Source organism: Balaenoptera borealis (assembly GCF_965194805.1).
Source record: "Balaenoptera borealis genome assembly, chromosome: 16".
Classification (NCBI taxonomy): Eukaryota; Metazoa; Chordata; class Mammalia; order Artiodactyla; family Balaenopteridae; genus Balaenoptera; species Balaenoptera borealis.
The window spans coordinates 6,805,334-6,828,231 of record NC_138872.1 but is presented as its reverse complement, the minus strand read 5'-3'; the positions used below and the strand labels follow the sequence as shown (position 1 = coordinate 6,828,231).

The 22,898-nt window shown below is 43.0% G+C and overlaps 1 long non-coding RNA gene across 1 annotated transcript; it reads left to right on the top strand.

Moving 5' to 3' along the window:
- Positions 1–971: 971 nt before the first annotated feature.
- LOC309613641 lies at positions 972–20,741 on the top strand. The gene is made up of 2 exons (XR_014235818.1): positions 972–13,578; positions 13,920–20,741. It is a non-coding gene; the product is annotated as an uncharacterized lncRNA (long non-coding RNA).
- Positions 20,742–22,898: the final 2,157 nt, after the last annotated feature.

Below are 22,898 nucleotides of genomic sequence, written 5' to 3'. Positions count from 1 at the left end.
CTCTCTCTTTCTTTCCTTCTTCCTTTCTTTCTTTCTCTCTCTTTCTTTCTTTTTGAAGATGTACTATTTTAAAAACCTAGTTGTGATTGTGACCCAAATGTTTCACTTTCCTGAGATTCCCAGATTGCATTTGACGCTAGGAGTTTTGTTGCTAGACCTTTAGCAATTTCATTTCTCTGCGCTTGTGCTCAACTTAGAGTAAATTAGTAGAAGTAAATTAAAATCTGAACTGGTCTTGCATAGGAAAGCAATACTCCTGTGGTCAGTAACATTCCATTGTATTTACATACCTCATCTTCTGTACCCATTCATCCATCCATTTATGGACATTTAGGTTGCTTCCATGTCTTGGCTATTGTGAATAGTAGCACTATGAACATTGGGGTGCATGTATCTTTTCGAATTAGAGTTTTCATCTTTTCTGGATATATGTCCAAAAGTGGGATTGCTGGATCGTATGGTAACTTTATTTTTAGTTTTTTAAGGAAGCTCCATACTGCTTTCCATAGTGGCTGCACCAATTTACATTCCCACCAATAGTGTAGGAGGGTTCCCTTTTCTCCATATCCTCGCCAGCATTTATTATCTGTAGACTTTTTGACGATGGCCTTTCTGACTGGTGTGCAGTGATACCTCATTGTAGTTTTGATTTGCATTTCTCTAATAATTAGCGATATTGAGCATCTATTCATGTGCCTATTGCCCATCTGTTTGTCTTCTTTGTAGAAATGTCTATTTAGGTCTTCCACCCATCTTTTGATTAAGTTGTTATTTTTGATAGGGGGCGTGAAATGTTTCATCCATGCTTAGGTCCAAGAAAGGGAGGCCAATGAGGCAATAGGGATTTACTGGAAGGACCGTATCTCACAGAGTCCAAGGGCAAAACTGACCCTTGGGAATGTAATGAAGCCTTGTGGATAACCCAAAATGTTGCCTTTCCTCTATCTATCTATCTATCTCCATCTCTCTGTCTTTCTCTCTCTTTGGCACATCTGCATTATTCTTTTGCTCACTACAATCTAGCCTTCTCTGAAGCCTACATGATAGACGGTGGCAACTGACACTCCCAAATTTTACACGTAACGGATCCACCACCCAGAGGATGCCCCCAAATCCCAGGGAAGAGACTCACTACCCCATCTGGGATCACATGTCCACCCCCTGCAGCGCACCCACAATGATTCCCACAACTAGGTATGTGGAAAATTGGAGCAGGGTCCAGAGGAGAGTACAATTCCTAAAAAATGCTACAAGTAATAGGTGGTGAAGTGAAAAGGAACAAGATACAGATTAATTTGTAATGTGTGATTCCATGTTAACAGACTGTAATTGTATATAGATATGGGTATGTTTGAAAAAGCAAAGGAAAACTATGAAAAGCTAGACAGCAAATTATTAACAGTAGAGAAACAGAATAAAAGGAAAAGAAACTGTTAATTTTACTTCAGCTGTTTATGATTTGGATGGCCACAGTAATCATATATTACCTTGTGATTCACATTTAATACAGTTTTTTAAAGGAAGAGGGCGCTGGGAAGACCATCCAATAGAAATCTACTACATTGACTTTTTTCATAATTTAAACTTAAAGTTTGGAGAGAAAAGGAACTAACATTCTTTCTCATAAGCAGCACTGGGTGAACAGCAATTTCCTTTCTTTTGTTATATTGATCCAACTCTAAAAAATCATTCACTCAAAGTCTAGGAAGATGCCCAGACATATAAAGCCTCCCAGTCCACATTTAAGGAAAAAAATTACATTGCAACTGGTAAAGCTCATGAGTCATATCAAAATAGCTGATTACATTTTAGATTCAACTCAGCATGGTATGTGCCTGGCCATGTTAGTTTCCGTTGCATACATAAGGAGGATCTAAATGTAGAGTCCAAACCAATAGCTTCTACTCTTAAGAATCTGCTGGGAGGGCTTCCCTGGTGGCGCAGTGGTTGAGAATCTGCCTGCCAATGCAGGGGACACGGGTTCGGGCCCTGGTCCGGGAAGATCCCACATGCCACGGAGCAACTAACCTGTGCGCCACAACTACTGAAGCCCGCACGCCTAGAGCCCATGCTCCGCAACAGGAGAAGCCACCGCAATGAGAAGCCCGCGCAACGCAACGAAGAGTAGCCCCCGCTCGCCGCCAACTAGAGAAAGCCCGCGCATAGCAACGAAGACTCAACGCAGCCAAAAATAAAATAAATAAATAAAATAATTTAAAAAAAAAAAAAAAGAATCTGCTGGGAGGCTTATTATCAATGCAGATTCTCTGGCCCTCATCTGAGAGGACGGCTCTGCCCACGAACTGGGAATCTGTTTCTTAACTAGCACCTGGGTGAATCTGAAGCAGACGGTGCTTTGACTCTGTAGAGGCCACTGGTGGGGTGCATCCCCCAAGGGTCCATCTGCGGTCAGGTTCATTATCCCTTTGGCTGAAAACAGGGCATTCAGAATCAGCTTCACCTCCTACTAGCTTTACAACCACGGGAGAAGTTACAGATCTTCCTTCAGCGGGAAAATTGCAATCATAAAAATAATACTCAGCCCATAGTCATGGTGGGGATTGAACAGGGAAACGTAAACAGGGCGCTTAGCACAGTATCAGGCACCCAGGAGGCAATTAATTAAAGGTAGTGACTATTATCATTAATTTATGGAATCTATTCATGACTAAAGGCGAGAGGGCACCATAGCATCCTGGACCAAGGCCCATCAACTGTGTGCGAGCACCAGCCACAACTTAACCTCACAGACGTTATAATGGGGGAGAAAGCAGCTTCCCCAAGTGTGGGAGAGGCTGAAGGTCCAGACACCCAGTGCAGAGACAATAACCAAGGCCAAGTTTGCGGGCAAGCCATCGCCGTCAGGTGAGTGCCTGAGTTCTAGAGTGATGAGGCTGAAGTGAGTTAATCTGCAATACTTCTGCCTGGTTAAAGGCTCTTACATGAAGCTAAGGCACCGGGCAGGTTTGTGAGCTTCCTGCAAGAATGGACAAAGAGTTTAGTTTTCATTTTATTTCTTTCTTCCCCATTCCCTTAATCACTGGATCTCATCACTCAGAGTATCTGAAAGACACATTTAGCAGAAATCAATTCTCCCAACTGAAGAGTAACAGAAAGTGAAGAACGGGTGGCCAGAAACAGTCATTACAGCAACAGTGCAACCAGAAAGCCCTGTGGGGATGGGGGGAAGACACCTGAGCCAGACAGAAGTATCTTGAGGAGCTGGTAGTCCAACTATTTATGTGGCAGTTGGCGGGTCCTAGACACTTTTAATTTCCCTGAGTTTAACTGTGCATTTGCGGGGGGGAGAGAGAAACAGCTTTAATCCACAAGGTAACCCTTCTCTCCACCACCCTCCACGGCACCTGCCCGGAGTGAGTGTGGGATGGGAGGCGTGAATCAGCTGAGGCAGCCGACAGTCTCGGCTCCCACTGCCTCTCTCAGATGAGCATCTTGCGTGCCTGAGTGTGAGTCTCGTGTTTAAAGGGAAGTATTTTCCTACAACATGGCCACTAAAAGCAAGCCAACCACTTCATCTGGCTCTCAGCTGAAGAAAAGGCCATCTGTTTTGACTCTAAAGGAAAAGCTACCTATGGTGGGCTCCCTGACAGCTGCTGTGTCAGCCACCACGGTGAGAATTCCAAGAGGATTTTCAAGGGTATGTTTGACCCTAAGCAATGTTTCCCTTGTGCACTAACTTTAGAATCTAACCCTGGAATACAATGCAACTCCATTGGTTTTTTCCTTTGTTTAGGGAAACCTCAATTGCTGGTAACTTCTCCCATTTAATTGCCGCCACTCATCTGAGAGATGGATCTTATTACCCCCATTTCACAGATGAGGAAAGAGAGGGTCTGAGAAGCTGCTGCCAAAGGGGTGGACTTGATTGCAGGACACCTGTCTTCTTGTCCAAAGGTCTTTCCCCCCTAAGACCACACAAGAAGGTTGAAACAAAAACGTAAAGGGCTTCTGGTACGCTCAGAACTATTTTTTGTCAGTTGAACCAAATTCAGAAGAGAAACTGACAGTATTCCTAGAATTATTAATATCAGTAGAGAGCAAGCAGGAGTGAAACTTATGGCATAAGAAGGCAGGCTTCAAATCACAGAATTTTTTATAAAAGCTATTGACCATAAACCCAAGGTGGAGTAATATATGTATGTGTGTGTGTGTATATATATATATATATACATACACACATATATACACATGTGTATATTAAAATATATAATAAATTAAATATATATGGTTTATATACATGCAATTAGATAAGTGGTTAGATCATCTTAGGACCTTCTCATAGCTTTATGTGCTTTTCACTTACAGCGCTCACCAGAGTTGCAATTTTACATTCATTGTCTTGTCATGTGACTCAAACTGTCTTCCCTACTGCGCTGTAAGTTCCATGAGGGCAGAAGTGGGCTGCTTTTTGCTCATCATAACTGATTCCCCAGAACAGTTCCCGGCACATAGTCCAGGAGGGTTAGATATTTGTTGAAGTTAATGAATAAAGCGGTGTGGCATAGATTCTAACTTTGGCTACCTTCTCTGAGTGTACTTCCAACTACAACACTAGACAGTTTCAAAAATTAACTTATGTTTTCTCTAAGAAGCTCATGCATTCTTCGTGATGTGTAATAAGCCATCCTTCTGTACCTGGGAATTTGATATGTTTCTGGGGAAAGTGTTGTTAAGTAGCTCTTCCGTTCCCTGGACACCCAACAGCTGTGCCTTGTTTTCTATTCCTCATGCTGGGTTGTATCTTCACTTTTGGCCATGCTACCAGCTCGGCCACTTTCTTATCCACCGCTGGGGTTATGATGATGCCTCTTCTTTGCTAGGCTGTGGGCTCAGTGAAGCAAAATCTGCCCTTTGCCTGCTAATTGGGTACCTGCAGGATTCTAGGAACAAATCCCAGGTGAGAGGCTATGGCTTGTGAATCCGTTGGCTTCTGGCTATTTCGGCTGGCTGTGAGCATCCCGAATGACAAACAATACACCAACTAACCTGACTTTCTTGGCCATCTGTCTGTTGGCTAAATAACTACCTCTTGGATAGACCAACTCATCACTTAGGCAGCTGGTGTTTTGGCGATTGACTGAGCTGAACAACCTCTGGGCTGGGTCCAATATTTCCTGACCACACATAAAAGATGACTTTCACAGGGCTTCGAATGAGCTTCGTAGAGTCTTTATAAAGCAAAAGAGATAAGAACAGCAAAGTGAATGAGGAAATAGATGGGCTGTACTTTAGAGTGCAGCTTTGTAAGGCATGAGTCACTCTGAATTTTCCCCTTGTGGCTGTATCTCATTCTCTCTCCCTCTCGCCTTTCCATGCGTCCTCTGCTTTTCTTCTTTTCTAACCCTCTTCCTATATTTTTTTGTCTCAAGTTCTTAGTCTTATACTCCCTTCAACCAATATATAATTAGGGCTTAGAGTGGACTAGGTGATGGTAGCAAACTCAAGTGCTTTTGGGGGGCTGAGGGGGGACACTTGCTGTTCTCCTTGGTTACTCAACATCAGAAACCTCTTCCTCTGTCTGGGGACCCTTCCTCCTTATGAAACAGAGCCCGTCTCCCACCACAGAAGCTGAAAGCACCAAATACTCATGTCCAGCTTCCCTTGCAGCTAGGGTGCAAGCATGTGACCCAAACTCTGCAAATCAGACACGCCCACCCCAGACGCTGAATGTGAAGTCTGTGGGAGGGAGCAGGGAGCTGGGAGAACCCCTTCTAGGGAAAGTGGCTGCTGGTGCCGCAGTTCTGGGACAGAGCCAGCATCACGTACCTAGAGCAGGGGATACGGGGGCAGCACACCTCAGGGTCTGTGCTCAGGGGCCATGGCTGTCCTGTCTCAGTGGCCTCAGTTCAGTAGCAGAAGTTATGAGCCAGGGTGTCACTCCTGGCTGCATCAGATCCAACCCAGTCCTCCAATTCTCTAAGATATTCTGTGAATCACCGAATGCACTTTAATAAATTCCTTTTCTATTGAAATTAGTCAGTCAGCTTTGGTTGCTTGCAACTGTGAGTCCAGATGGACACCGGGGCTAATCGGGGACCATAAATGGGTGACATCAGCAGGAGGTAACTCTGAAAAGGTAGATCATCTATGCCTCATCTCCAGCATGCAGCTGCTAGTAAACCTGGTACAATGCCAGATACTTGATTTTTTCAATAGAAAGATAAATTCAGATTTTTTGGTGAAACTCCCACTCTTAGATATTAGCAACTAGTTCAAAAATGTTTGGAGGCTACCCAAACATGACTGTAAGCTACAAATAGCTCCAGAACTGCCAGTCTGCATCCTCTTTACTTTTTAATTTTTGTTGTTTGTGTGTGTGGTGTTTTCTTGTTTTTGTATTATGTCTTGTTCTGTTTTTTACTTTTTTTTTTTTTTTGGCTGTGTTGGGTCTTCGTTTCTGTGCAAGGGCTTTCTTTAGTTGCGGCAAGTGGGGGGCCACTCTGCATCGCAGTGCGCGGGCCTCCCACCACCACGGCCTCTCTTGTTGCAGAGCACAGGCTCCAGTTGCGCAGGCTGAGTAGTTGTGGCTCACGGGCCTAGTTGCTCCGCGGCATGTGGGATCTTCCCAGACCAGGGCTCGAACCCGTGTCCCCTGCATTGGCAGGCAGACTCTCAACCACTGCGCCACCAGGGAAGCCCGTTTTTTACTTTTAAGAAGCATTTCAGGATACCTGTGACAGAGAGGCTTCTTTATAGTAACGTTCTTTTTTTTTTTTTTTGAAGTGTGGTGCTTTTTTTTTTTCTTAATTTTTATTTTTGGCCATGCCACATGTCTTGCAGGATCTTAGTTCCCTGACCAGGGATTGAACCCGCACCCTTGGCAGTGAAAGTGTGGAGTCCTAACCACTGGACCACCAGGGAAGTCCCGTAACGTTCTTATTTCCCATTTGAACTCTACATTTTACAGAAAATCAACTAACTCATAGATTTAGACAGAAAACTGTTGGGGACTAGGGTGGTCTGAATGGGAAATAACACATACTAATTCCAAACTACCACAGCTGCCCATACGGCTCTGATCAAACCCACCCAGCCAATCAAAATGTTTGAATCATGCAACATCTCCAGCCTCAGATATTGCCTCTGTCTTGGAGAAGCATCCGATCATCTCCTGATGTTCCTGCTCCAACTAGGATGCCTTGCTCTCACCTTGACCACAGGCCTTGCTGTTTATTGTCACAACCTCACAAGACAAAGTCTCAGGATGGCATAGCTCATTGGTAGGACCTACATCTAAGCTGCAAGGGAGGCTGGACAATATGTTCCTGGCATTTTTAGCTACTAAAGCGCAAGGTAATCCTCTCACCAAGACTCCAAAGGATGTAGAATTCCCCAGACACTGAAAGGAGTTTAGGTGCTGGTGGCCAAAAAGTATTGCCCATCTTCACTAACCCCCTGTGCCTTGCACTTCTGGGCTCTTCCTCACAGTACCCTCCTTCAGCCAGGGTTCTGGTCTTCATCCTCAAGTCTGATTCCCCTCCTGCCTCCCCATCAGCATACAAAAAATCAGATGATATCCACCAATACAGACTGTGATTTCTAGAGAATTTAAGTGCAATCAAATACGGCCTTCTGCAAGTACACTTGGTTCAATTTAACCTTTCATTGAAGCGTCTACACTTTGTCATCTTACTACAATTGTACTCACCAGTGTTTGCCAAAGCAGGATCTTTATCAGGATAACCAAGAAAGCATTACAAATGTTATCAATTCAGAGGGCAAGCCCAGACCCATTGCATTAAACACTCTAAGGATGGGGTCCTGGGAATCTGTATTTTAATGCTTCCTTGGCGGTTTAATGTTCAGCCTGGTATGGATATCTTTTGATTTTGAAGGTGGCGGAATTAATCCTCACTCGGATTAAAGTGAGGTTGCCTAGCACGGTGGGTATCTTGTTTTGACATGCAAGCGCGTGCCTTTCCACTGGAAAGCTGCTACCCCTCCACTTCAGTGTCACGACCGACAGGGACAATGCTGATCATGATACCCTTCTCCTTCTCCAGGAATGGGCCTGGGACCCTGGCCCAGCGACTCACAATGCCCCGTGCTCCTGGCCATGGTGGTTGATCCAGAGTTGAGCATGTCACCCAAGGAGAACCAGTCAGAGTTGTTCCATGAGGATTTTATATCTGGAAGCAGAAGGGAAAGGAGCCTGCCCTTGCCTTCTGAGTCAGGAACCGGGGTGGGCAGGAATCAAGGCCAGCCGATGGCTGTTTTCTTTAACAGCAGTGTTAGAGAATGGTGCCAAAATAAGGAAGCTTAGGCAAGAAGCAGAGACGGAGATGAAAATTTTCTTACAATGTCTGCCCACTCATACTTAAGCCTCTCCCTCCCCCATATCAGGACTTGGCCCATGTGGAGTCCATTGGGAAAGGCAATCTCTTGTGCACAGCCTTTGAACCCTCTCTTGGCCACATGAGGATGGGCCTGGAACACTTCCTTCCCAAGAGATAAGGAGTCCTCCCAGCCTGTGCTGGGCTTATTGTCTTGGGTGGGAATATCGTTTCCTGTTTCAGACTCACGTGCTCTTTTGTTCTGCTTTAAGGGTGTGGCATATGGCACCGGACCAACCCCACTGCTATCTCTGTTCCCTGCAGGGAGGGGACAGGGTCCTTCTGCTGCCGGACAACAGGGGTACGTAGAAGCCAGTGACCCTGCGTCTACTGCTGTGGGGGACCGACGGCCATCACAGAAGCTGATCTTTCTCTGTCTCTCTCTCATGAAGAAAGTGTTGCTCTATCCAGTGCTTGACCTCACTGTATTTTCCTTGGCGACTCTGGTACCAAGAAGATGCAGCGGGCGGAAGTGTTCAGACTTCTGCTCCTGGTGACAGGCAACAGATGCCACTCACTCGACAGAGCCAATACATCCTTCTTATATTTAAAGTAGATGAGGGTGAATTTCTGCCTCTTCCAACCAAAACCTCCGAAGTAACACAGCTGTCTTTTGATTTCAATAGAAAACAGTCAAAGGATACGGGGGCAAATGAATTTTCTACACTTTTCGGTAATCAACATGAAATGAACATTTCCCTGCTAACGTTTTACTATTCTCAGCTCTATGCAAGAAGATGCTTCACTTAAGTTTACAAGAAAAGTATTACCAGAGAAACCAATCTGACTTGGTGCAGTGACAAGAAAGAGCTGTGTGGGTCCAAGACCTTTTGAGGACAACCTAGTGAGGACTTCAGCCCAAATGAGCTGGGAAAAAACCACCCTGAACAAAGACCATTAAAATGATGAGATGTAATCAATAACAAGCCCTGAAAGAACCCTTATTTCCCAAATCTTTGACCAAAGGAGAAAATGCTTGCTTCCCAAACGTCCAGTTGTTCTGTGGCCAGTACGGGCAGCAGAGAGGGGAAGCTGAGCCACAGACAGTGAAGGGAAGGAAGAACGCTGTTTCCAGATGCACGGGAGACACAAAGATGTCCAGCCAGCCTCCCAAGAGCTTCCTTTACAACAAGCAGATGCCAAAGAAGCCAGGCTCGTGTGCAATGAGTGATTTTACATGGCTTGCCAAAGCCCCATCAAATAGCCTCTCAAAAACTCAAGTTCTCATTGTTCACATTGCTATGGAAACACTCTCACGTCAAACAGGAAAAAAAAAAAAAACCCACAGGAGTTATTCTCAAGTTCTACACTAACTGTTGAATCTGTACTGTGTGAGCACGTGTGCAAGCATGGGTGCAGGTGTGCATTTGTGTGCACACGCGTGTGCACACACACACACACCTCACACACACACACACACGTCCTGGAAGAAACCTGCATACGCTCATCCTCTGGACTACAGATTTACATGAAATAGCCTTTTCCAAAGGGAAATGGTTGAAAATATCTTCATAAAGAGGATCTACAGAAGTCAGCTGCTTTGGTCCGGGGGTAAGGGGTTCCTGTTTGATAGATGAAACACGGAGGAGAAAAGTGCCATAAAGCTTTCTTTGCTCTTTCAGGAAGGAACCCCTCCCAGTCCCCTTCCTGGGTTTTCAATACTCGCTTCCCTACCTTGAACACCCCTCCCTCTCAAGCGCTTGAAGTCCCCTTTTCTTTTTTCTCTTTTCGTCAGAAAGTTCTGAAATTGTACCTTTGTTGGGACTAGACAAGGCATCCGTATTACAGTTCCACAACAGAGTATCTAATTCTATGATGAAAAGTGGGCAGAAATGGAATATTCACCTTTTCTAGAAGTGGGAGTGGGACCCTTCTAAGGGTCCCCTAGAATTTCTTCCAGAAACCAGGCCTCCACCTTTGCTCCATCTTCACCGCCATCACTCTGGTTAAGCTACCAGCATCTCCCATCTCGGTATTGAAAGGCTTTCCGACTGGTGACCCTGAATCCAAGGTGTTCCTCCTCTTCCATTCCCCCCAACTGATACCAGAGAGATTTTAAAAACTGAAGTTTGACCATATCACTCCCCTGATGAAAATGTTTCATTTGCTTCCCACTACCTGTAAGATAAAACCCAATGTCCTCACCTTTGCTATGATGTCCACTCACCGCCCCGCCAGACTCTCTACTTTCCAAGTCCAGCCACAGAAGCTGAGTGTAACCCTTCACATCCAACCATGACCCTTCCCATCTCAGGCCTGCGTGCACACAGAACCCTCTGCCCACCTCGACCCCTACACTGGGGTCACTGCTACATTTCCTCAAGACTGCTTAAATGCCACTTCCTATGGAACCCCTCCCCTTGTCTGGTCCCGGAATGCCCTCACCTCCCAGACGTACTAGGTTTGGTTTTCTTGTTGATTGTCACAATTACCACGAATCATTTTACTTTCTGATAGTTTATAAACTCCCTAAGACCTATGATCACATCTGTCTTGTTCAGAATGATAATCCCTATACCCTGCACAAGGCCTAGCACTCAGTAGGAATTCAGGAGTTTTGTGTTGCATGAATGAGTGAATTAACTAATAGAGTCTGGAAAGTGACGCTCTAGCTGTAAAGCCCTTAAGGGATAACTCCTTGGTGCTTCAGCCTGCTGTGTTGTTCAGTGTCCAAGTATAAATCTGCATGACAAAAAATGGCCTGAGCCAGATCTCTGCTTCTCCAAAATGCAAGTGTCCATTAGGTCCCAACTTAATATTATGCAGACTTCTGCCCTCAAGATGGGGGCAGGGGAGAGCAGGGACAGGCAATAAACAAGGAGGAAAAGTTATCTTTGGAGATGGACTTAAGAACTGAGAGTGAAGTCAGACAGAGAAAGACAAGTATCATATGATACTGCTTATATGTGGAATCTAAAAAAATGGTACAAATGAACTTATTTACAAAACAGAAATAGAGTCACAGATGTAGAAAACAAACTTACGGTTACCAAGGCGGAAAGGCGGGGGCAGGGATAAACTGGGAGACTGGGATTGACATATACACGCTACTATATATAAAACAGATAACTAATAAGAACCTACTGTATAGCACAGGGAACTCCACTCAGTACTCTGTAATGACCTATATGGGAATAGAATCTTAAAAAGAGTGGATATATGTATATGTATAACTGAGTCACTTTGCTGTACAACAGAAACTAATACAACATTGTAAATCAACTACACTCCAATAAAATTTTTTTTTTAAAAAAAAGAACTGAGAGTGAAAGATTCCAGGGACCACCTCAGGACAGATGTGAGGCAAGTCAGCCTGAAGTAGACTCAACCTTGACAAAGGCAGTCAAGGTCACAGCAGAAGGATCACAGGGCACAACCCCAATACAAGGTCAGGCATGATATGGGAAAATGAGCGGCACATTTAGCCCATCAGCAAGTGGAGAAGAGCTTTGTGACGAGAGGATAGAACTAAATCCAGGAACGGAAAATTCAAACTGGGGCACAATATTCACTTACTTCCCAGAACATGCATTAGGGGCCTGAGTGCTGGCTCAGAGGAGCCATGTTGGGCTAGACTTTACTCCCTGTGGTTTCCTTGATTCCTTCGGCCAGAGCTCATCTCTCCTCCTCCAAAGACAGAGAGCAACCTGCATGCACCCCCTTCACCACACTCAGCACGTTCTGACCTGGGTTAGACTTGCCCTTGGGCTTCTTAGCTGGCCCAGGAATGCTTGAGGCCGTCTGATTCATGTCTGTATCCCCTCCCTGCCACAAGGAGAAGCACAGCGTTTGACACATGGAAAACAGAATCGTGATCTCTCCCACCTACTTCACTGAGTTGTTGTAAGGGCTGTATAAGATAAATTGTGTACAAATAATTTCGTAAATTGTATATGCATGACCTATATGTCCCAAGGCTGCATATTATTTAATATTCAAACTCCCACATTCTGAGATGAGAAAGAAGTCTAGTCTTTCTCTCCCTTGGAAGCTCCTTGATGGTATGTTCAAGAATCCCAGGAGGACTTGTCCAGTTCAAAGGGTCCATCCTAAGAGCCCTCACTATCTTCCAGGGCTGGACAGTCGGAATAGCTGAAAGCCCACGGCTGTGGCCTCTGTAACTAGAACCACTTCTGTGATGAAACGCCACTCCAGCCCTTGCTGCTGATGCCACTGTGGTCGATCCGCATGGTGATTTTTCGGGTGTGAAGGAAGGGGTTCCTTTCTTATAGTTCTTTGTGTGGCCATGGATAATCCTTGCCGAAAATGGTTTAAGCCCCCAAATTTAACTTTTATTCATCTGTTCCTTCTGTTTGGATACAAAGAGCTATTTCCTCCAAGACACAGGGATAAAAAGAATTTCAGCATCATCCACATACTGTCTTCAAACGCCACCCTCCTCTCCAATAGCTTAGGCTTTGGTTTGGTCAAGGTCACTGTTTCAAGCTCCCTCCTCCCTAATGATGAGTTTATGAGGCCTTTCTTCCTCATGTGACACCCAGGCTCAAGACCACACGATTTTATGGGAAATGTTTCAATAATGTTGAACCACAAGGAAAGGGGTCAAATTCTTTATCAGCATCCTCTTAAGATGCCCCTGTGGTCTTATGCCCATTGCTCTAACACCTCCCCATAAACCTCCACACTGTGATACCAACAGAATAGAAATCCATGTGTTTCACAAAACCCTCATCTCAGAACAATGGTTCAGTGCTTGTTTTTCAGTTGTGTAATGAAAGAATCAATTCTACTGTTTGTTAAAATACAAAGGGTGACCCAAGGTGAAGTGAGGCCTCCACCGCTAGAAAAAGAGTACACCTCCCTTTTTAATAACTGGTTCTCCAACTTCATAAAGAAGTAAAATCTCACCTCCACCAGGTACTTGATTATATATGATATTAATGTTCTGGAGGTATTCTCATTATGGTGGGCACATAATAAACATTAATGCTTGAATGATGATCAAATTATAATGCTGATTAAAGTGGTATGAATGGTTTAGGGCACACATAATTCACTTTAGAGCATTGTGATGATTAATTTTATGTACCAGCTTGACTGGGCTAAGGGATGCCCAGATAGCTTGTAAAACACTCTGGGTGTGTCTGTGAGGATGTTTCTGGAAGAGATTAGCATGTGAATTGGTGGAATGAGCAAAGAGAATCTCCCTCACCAATGCAGTGGGCCTCGGCCAATCTATTGGGAGCCTGAATAGAATAAAAAGGTTGAGGAAAGGGCTTCCCTGGTGGCGCAGTGGTTGAGAATCTGCCTGCCAATGCAGGGGACGCGGGTTCAAGCCCTGGTCTGGGAAGATCCCACGTGCCGCGGAGCAACTGGGCCCGTGAGCCACAACTACTGAGCCTGCGCGTCTGGAGCATGTGCTCCGCAACAAGAGAGGCCGCGATAATGAGAGGCCCGTGCACCGCGATGAAGAGTGGCCCCCACTCGCCGCAACTAGAGAAAGCCCTCGCACAGAAACGAAGACCCAACACAGCCAAAAATAAATAAACAAATAAATAAAAAATTTTAAAAAAAAAACGGGAGAAAAATAATTTAAAAAAAAAGGTTGAGGCAAGATGAATTTTCTCTCTGCTTGAGCTGGAACATGGATCTTCTCCTGCTTCGGACATCGGTGCTCCTGACTGTTGGGCCTTTGGAATCAGACCAGGACTTGCACCATCTGCCCCACTGGTCCTCAGGCCCCTGGACTCAGACTGAATTACACCATCTGCTTTCCTGGGGCTCCAGCTGCACATGGCAGATCACAGGACTTCTCGGCCTCCATAACCACATGAGCCAATTCTTACAGTAAATCAATCTCTCTCTATAGATAGACAGATAGATAGATAGATTTTTTTTTTCTGATTCTCAGGAGAACCCTGGCTACTAGTAGAGATTTTGATACCAGGAGTGGTTTAGAGGAACAGAATTTTAAAGATGAGTTTTCTTATTTATTTACTTATCTGTTTATTTATTTATTGATGTATAGTGGATTTACAGTGTTAATTACTGCTGTACAGCAAAGTGATTCAGTTATACATATATATACATTCGTTTTTTATATATGTTCTTTTCCATTATGGTTTATCATAGGATACTGAATATATTCAATAGTTCTCTGTGCTATACAGTAGGACCTTGTTGTTTATCCATTCCATGTATAATAGCTTACATCTGCTGACCCCAACCTCCCACTCCATCCCTCACCCACTCCCCTCCCCCTTGGCAACCACCGGTCTGTTCTCTATGTCCGTAATTCTGTTTCTGTTTCATAGACAGGTTCATTTGTGTCATATTCTAGATTCCACATAAAAGTGATATCATATGGTATTTGTCTTTCTCTTTCTGACTTACGTCACTTAGTATAATAACCTCTAGTTGCATCCATGTTGTTGCAAAAATTACTTCATTCTTCTTTATGGCTGAGTAATATTCCATTGTATACATGTACCACATCTTCTTTATCCATTCATCTGTCAACGGACATTTAGGTTGTTTCCATGTCTTAGTTATTGTGAATAGTGCTACTATGAACATAGGGGTGCATGTATAAAGATGAGTTTTCTGATTTGGTTCTAGTGTTTCTGGAATTGGCTCTCTAATATGATTAAAGATTCTATTTCCACTAGTAAAAAGAGCACCTATTTTCCATGGTGTGAACTATTAATGGAGATACGCAAAATACCTGCTTTGGATAATCCTAATCAACCATTCATAAGAAGTAAGGAGCTAAGTGATTCTGTATATGATACTTTCTAAACTTTTGGAAAACTAAGGAAAATAATAACATTCGTTGGTTGTTCCTATGTTGCTGGACAATGTGGTGAATGAAGAGGACGAGCTCAGGGATTTGATAATTAAATCCAACTGATGATGCTGATTATATTACTTATAATTGATACTGATCATAATTGAATCTGATTGATAATGCTGATTAAAACAGTGATGTGAATGGTTTGGAGCCCATATAATTCATATCAGAACATCTATTCATTAAATGACATGTAGTCAACATCCATCCCATATTTATTAACAACTATCAGGTAACACATGTGCTCTGCACTCTTGCAGCCTCCAATCCATTCTCCTCACTACAAACAAAGTGATTTTTTATTGAGATATAGTTGATGTGCAAAATTATATAAGTTACAGGTATAACAAAGTGATTGTTTTAAAAACCAAATACTCTCGTGCTTAGAACCATGCAACGGTTCCTATTGTTTGTAGAAGAAAGACTCCCCACCGCTGGAAGGCTTTGCAGGTTCTGACACCCACCCCCTCCCCATCCTTGCGCGGAAACACACAGCCTTCCCGCAGGTCCCCGAGTGGACCACACTCGTTCTCACCGCAGGAACTTCCCATGAAATAGTCTCTAATCCTAGAACGACCACCTCCCTCATCACTTGGTTAAATCACATTCATTTTCCAAGCACCACTGTCCAAGAGAACTTTGTACCATGATTGGGATGCTCTAGGTCTGCACTGTCCTGTAGGCAGCAGTGGCTGCTGAGTACCTGAAATGTGACTAACGCAACTGAGGAACTGAATTTTAAATTTCATTTCATTTTAATTAATTTAAATTTAAAAAGCCACATGTGGCTAGTGGCTACCATACTGGATGGTGCAGCTCTAGAATTCAGTTGGGGGAAATTCAAGTGAAAATGTCTTTCATTACCCTCCAACTTTACGTAGATATATATGTTAACCTTGTACTTTTTAATCATGGAATTTCCCACAGAAATTCCACGTGTTATTAGTATGATTGTTTGTTTATCTTCAATTTCCCCCACTTGTCAGCAATTTCAATGAAGTCAAATATGTTGGGTCTGTTTTATTCCATATTGATCCCTACAGCCTAGTACAAGTGCCTGGCATAGAGCAGACAATAATATTTGTGAATCAATCAATCAACCAATGCGATTCTGTGACTATATGACTACAGAAATTGACTGCATATTTCTAAGCCTCAATTTATCTACAAAGTCTATGGGTCCCTTCAAGCTTAAGCACTTTGTAGATCACATCTAAATAGGAAATTACAGAAACGTGGCACTAGGTGAAAAATTCTAGATATTACTTGAGACCATTTTGTCTCCACAATGACTTTTCCTAAAGCATTTCAGAAAATGACAGTAATTTATACTTCAAAGACCAAATACGCTCTGAAATTTTATCAGAGCACATTTCTGCCACTTCATTAAGGCACACAAAATCTATACAATCCACATCTGACTACTGAAACAATTCACTGGGGTGACCACTTATATTTTGCCGGGCTTGGAAAGCTTTTCAGATTGAAAGTTAAAATCTGGGACCTCAAAATATGAGAAACACTCTTGGTAATCACTCCACCTCTGATTTATGCAACCTAGCATCTAATAAAATATGGATCAGAGAGATTTAATATAAATTTATAATTATCTTTTACTTCTTATTACTTCTGGTAATAACTTTTGTGGCTTTCTCATCACACACTCTTCTTTCAGAACAAAGTAAACCACACCAAAAGTACAGAAAGGTTCATTTGGCCAAACTGTAAAATAAATTGCATAAAAAGTGGAATGATGGAGGGTTTACATTGAGATTGAAAGTTTATAATGAATTTAAACTTGGCAAAGGTCTTGTATACAATACTAGGTTAATTGCCTCCTGTCAAGATGCAGAATATAGATACATCATAGTCATCCTCTGGACTTAGTTTAAAATTATCCTTCTTTCTATATTGCCCTAGCCATGCAAAGGCCCTCCCCTCCTCTTTGCCTGGGGTAAATGCTTAATAAATGATCCACGGTGATGAGTTCACAACGGTGACAACACAGACAGCATAGCACATTGGTTACACGCACAGGCACCGGAGGAAAACTGCTTATGTTTTAGATGTGGCCTCAGTTTCCTCATCTGTAAAATGGGGATAATCATTGTACCTACCTCCAGAGTCAGCATGAGGATGAAATGAGATAATTACATGAGAAGTGCTTGACACACTTTATATGTGTCAAAGAATATCAGCTATCTTGATGACGATGACAGAGGAACAGAGGCAGACACATTACAGATCTGTGTGTGAAGCTCCTTTACTCGGCAACTTTGTAAAACACACAATATTGCCGATAAGTTTAATGTGCCACCCTCTCTAGTGGCATCTATGTTTAATTAATAACTACCACTTATCAAGCACCCATTGAGTACCAAGTACACATAATCTCATGAACTCCTCCTGGAAATAGAAGTAATTGTTGTATAACAATAACAATAAAAATAATTCCTAACAATGTCTGAGTACTTGCTGTGCCTGGCAATGTGATAAGTCCGTTACGTTTATGACCACATTTAACCTCCCTTAGCAAACCTGTGAGAGTAGAATGACAGTTATTTTCATTTTAGAGAAAATTAACTATGATCTAGAGAGCTAAGTAACAAGTCCAAGATGAGACAATCTGTACATGGAAAAGCTCAGACTGGAACCCCGGTGTCTAACTCCTAACAGCTGCTACATTATACTCCCTCAATCCTACCATCCTGGGAATTTAGAATTGGAAAACAGAGTATGAATCAGTTGACAGTAAAAATATGAGCTGGTTGATAATGTGGAGGAGAGCTGGGGCTAGAATGGGGCAAATGAAGTGCCCAGGATGCCAAATTCAAGGAGGCACTCACTCTCAGGAAGAACCCAAAGTAGTTGGGATGGGGTGGGTCATTGGGAATGGTGGTAAGTGGGGCCACTCATCTTTCTACCCGTTGGTTCTAAAACCCATGTTTTCTACCTATTGGGAACACAACATCATATAATGGACTTGACTTAGGGTATATGCTGAAACCTGGATGATGGCACCCCATCCTCTCAGGTTATCTCCAAGCTCAGTTGCTTCTTCAAAAGGCCATTCCTTTTCCTCAGGCAGCTCTGAGGGCTGCAGAAAGCAATGGGACCAGTGTGACCCTGGCCATGCCCTCCTTTACTGTAAAGTGGTCCACCATCATGTTATACAAGATTCTGTACTTGAATACAGTATTCAGATACTGTAAAACCTTGGGACATGCTGCTGGCAGAGGCTCTGTGAGCAGGAGAGGAAAGGCCATACCTGGATTAGGTGCTGACACCAGTGAAAATGAAATGTTGTGCCTTCCATGAAGGAAAGGGACGGATGTAATCAACTGACCACCAAATGGCTGGATAGACTCGTCGTGGAAAGGCATTTTATCAGGGGCTCCCTCAGCACACACTTTGTTGCTGGCAGATCAGACACCCAGCAGCAGTGACTGCTACACCAGCCTTGATGATCCAAGCTTGTTACTGGGCCCATGTATATTCTCCATCCCTGCCACCATAACCATCCCATCATGCACTGTGGCAGCACTGGGAGGGTGATGACAGATATTGGCTGACATCAACCAGCCGAGTTATTCTGTCTCCTTGATTATTTGGTGCTTCTTCTCTGGTGGTTGCTGTCTGGTGGACGTTAACATGAGATGCAGGGGTCTTCACACTTTGCACCCACTCCAACGGTTCACCCACATGCCCTTTCCCCAAACCATATTGATCCCACTCTTCCAATCTTTCTGCTTCTGGGCTCCCAACCAACCATCTAAGCCATTATTCACCATCCAAGAGTCCATATTCTATCCTTAGGGCCCATCTCTTTCCCCATAGTGTACATCTGGGTGCACTGTCCAAAGCTCTGCCATTGGGAGGATTTCACTGCTTGTTTTCTGGGTCGTCCCTGAGTGTGCAACAGCCTACTCCGACATGCTGAGCCAACTCATCCGTGCAACAAATCTGGTCCCTTTTGTCCTTTATCAGCTAGTCACAGGAGAACCTTCAGGTGGCCGCAGGTCTGAACTGATGGATAACCAATGGTACAACCCTGGTGAATGATGTGGGGGACTGGGCCACCTGCTCATGGAGTTTACTTGTGCCCTTTGGCCTTGCTCCTTCCCAAGTCCAGATATGCCACGTGCACTGCACGATGCATTGCTGCTGGGCCTGACAGATCCTAGATCACCATGAGTAGCCTTGGCCACATGACCACTTGATATCCCATGGCCAGGGACTCTATCTCTACCGGGGGCAGAAGCATTCCAAGAGCTTTTTTTTTTTTTTAATTGTGTATAATTCTCTGCTGCAGATAGCATGGCTATGCTCCAGAAACCTAGGGCTCTGCATTATTATTTTCCTACTGGAGGTTGCTATAAACTCCAATTTGCATCTTTCCCCACCAAAGATGCTTCCAAAGCCATATGGGCTGTCAGGTTAAGTAGCCCAAGCAGCAGGATAATTGTACAACAGCCTGGACCTCTGCAGAGCCTTTTTCTGCTCTAGGCTTACTCACTGCTGGAAGCTGTGAAGGTATGATGCCCATTCAGTGTCCCACCTTGAGAAAAGGGAGCCAAATCTTTACACCTCCTTGACAACAGGACAAACAAAAAACAAAAACAACAACAAAAAAAAACAGGGCAAAGATGCTCTCTTTAGCTAAAGGAAACACAGAGAGCAACTCATCTGAGACCCATCAACCACCGACACTCCCAGTTGCTGGAGAAAGAACGCCTCAGTCCTGAAGCGGGGGCCTGGGTGAGGCACCACACTGTCCACAACTGGATCTGGCTAAAAGGCCTAAGGGGAGTTTGCAGAGACAGAAGAATTAAGCAGATCATGGCAAAGGCAGGAGCCCATGTATCTCAAGTGAGAGAGAAAAGCAAAGACAGAGAGACAGACATACTGCCTGTTTTCCCAGCTACTCCCTAAAATTGGTTTCTGTAAGCATCCTCTGTGTCTTTAAAATAACTCATCTTTCCATAAACTTATCCGATTGGGCTTCTGTTCCTTGCAACTAAACATTCTCTGAGTGTCTGTAGGATTTTCTACCTATTGGCTGTAAGTAATTTAGAAGAAATCGTAGGAATTAAAACTTCCATGGTTTGAGAATGCAGTTCAAAGATTAGAAAGTACATTCACTGTTCATTTAAAGAGTGCTTTTAGTTTTATTTCAGTTTAACAAGTAGAAACTGAAAAAGGTATATAAAACCTAAGGGTCTGATTAAAATGAAAACAACTCTTAAAATTAAGTCAAGCGGGCTTCCCTGGTGGCGCAGTGGTTGAGAATCTGCCTGCCAATGCAGGGGACACGGGTTCGAGCCCTGGTCTGGTAAGATCCCACATGCCACGGAGCAACTGGGCCCGTGAGCCACAATTACTGAGCCTGCGCGTCTGGAGCCTGTGCTCCGCAACAAGAGAGGCCGCGATGGTGAGAGGCCCGCACACCGCGATGAAGAGTGGTCCCCACTTGCCGCAACTAGAGAAAGCCCTCGCACAGAAACGAAGACTCAACACAGTCATAAATAAATAAATAAATAAATAAAACAACGTGAATTTCTTAAAAAAAAAAAAAATTAAGTCAAGCAACTTAAGGGCTTTATTTTACCAAAAGCATGGCTCTAATAGCATTCACACAATTTATTTCCTAAAGACCATATAATGCAAGATTTGGGGATGGTAAAAAAAATTTTAAAGCACAATCAGGGATATCGTCATTATAGAACCATCTATCTGTTGATGATTTGTCAAATTATCTTGAGAAATAAGATCTGTTTTACCTTTATTCCCCATTAATTAATAACATTATCTTAAGAAACCTGTTGTATCAGTTAGCTACTGCTGCATAACAAACCACCCCAAATCTCAGTGCCTTAAAATAAGCATTTATTATTAGTCAAAGGATCAGCTGAGAAGTTTGTCTGGTCTCTGTCTGCCATGCTCACTCATACTTCTGAGATCAGCTGGACTTTAGGTAGATGGCACTGCTTTGCTGGGCTCTCTCACCCGTATCTAGTCTAGGATGACCTTAACTGGAACCACTGGACTCTTCTCCATATGGATATTTATCTTCCAGCAGGCTAACCTGGGCTTGTTCTCATGGCAGAGGCTGTGGTCCAAAAGCCTGAGTTGGAAGTACTTAATTCCTCTTGCAGCCTAAGCTTAAACTGGCATGTAGTCAAATCCCTCACATTCTATTAGCCAAGGCAAGTCCCAGAGCAAACTCTGATTCAGAGATCAGGGAGGAGCTTCCATAATGGGAGGAGCTTCAAAGTCACAATGCAAGGGTCATGGATACAGAAGGAGAATGTTTAGAGTCATTTGTGTAATCTATCACAACTATGAAGACTAATAATCATTCTATTCAACAACTGGCCAGCTGTGTGACCATGATTAATTTAATTACCCTATCTGGTCCTCATTCTCTCAATTTATAAAATAGATAATAATATAAAACCTACCTCAACATTGTTGCAAGTATTAAATAAGGCAACATATAGTGCATGTCACAACACCTGAAACATACTCAACAAGTACTATTATTTCTTATTGATATTATTTGTAAACTTCCTCATGTGTATATTAAAACTTTCTTTATAGATCCATGAGTGGGGTTGGGCATGGATGAACAGGAGATGACAGTGCACTCAGAAGTGAGGAACAAATGCCTTTACATAACATTTCACCAAGTCCAATTCTCTCTGGCCTAAGCTTTCTCTTGATGAGTAGATAAGTTATTTTATGCCAAAATGAGAACTTCACAAATGGCTACCCAAGAAGGAAAAGACAAGAGTTCAAAGTGCAACTACAAAGATGTCAAAAACGAAAGCTAGATGATTTGAAAATAAAGGCACTGCTTTTCCATTTGGCTTTATTTGCATTTTTCATTGGTATTCTGTATTAGTACAGAACAGCAGCTAATCTAATCTATATTTACAGCTTGTAGAACAACTAGGTTATTAACAGAACACTTTTTCTATGGCCTTTTCTTTCAAAAATGTTCTAAATGAAGGAGAATTACTCTATCTTAACTGAGAACAACAAAGTCAGAGAAAATTATGGGCAAAAGCTAATTTCCAAATATAGAGTTTTATATTAATAGAGATTTCCTTTATCAAACTCATACCACTTTCGATTTTGAGTACCTTTGCTGAAGAGTTTCTTCATCTTCTACTGCTGTATCAGTGTTTATTCAAGTCATATTCTTTTTCAAGATGACTAGTTGAAGTAAAGTAAAAATTCAAAAACAAAAGGTGTGCATATAGACTAGAAAACACATTTGAACATTAACCTAAAATTAAATGTGGTAAAAATATGATTTCCCATTGTAAACAACTGTAAACTGCCCAAAAATTTGTTAATTTAGATAAAATGGACCAAATCCTTAAAAGGTACAAGCTACCAATACTAACACAAGGAGAAATCAATAAACTGAATAAGCCTACATCTATTAATTGAATAAGAAATTAATAACATTCTAAGAAAGAAAGCACCAGGCCCAGATGGTTTCACTGGTGAATTCTAGCAAACATTGAAGGGAGAAATGACACCAAGTCTTCACAATCTATCCAAGAAAACAGAAGCAGAGGGAACATTTCCTACCTCATTCTATGAGAACAGAATTACCTAATACAAAAACTAGATGAATACATTGTAAGAAAGGAAAACTATAGACCAATACCTCTCGTGTACATAGATGCAAAATTCTCAACAAATATTAGCAAATCGTATTC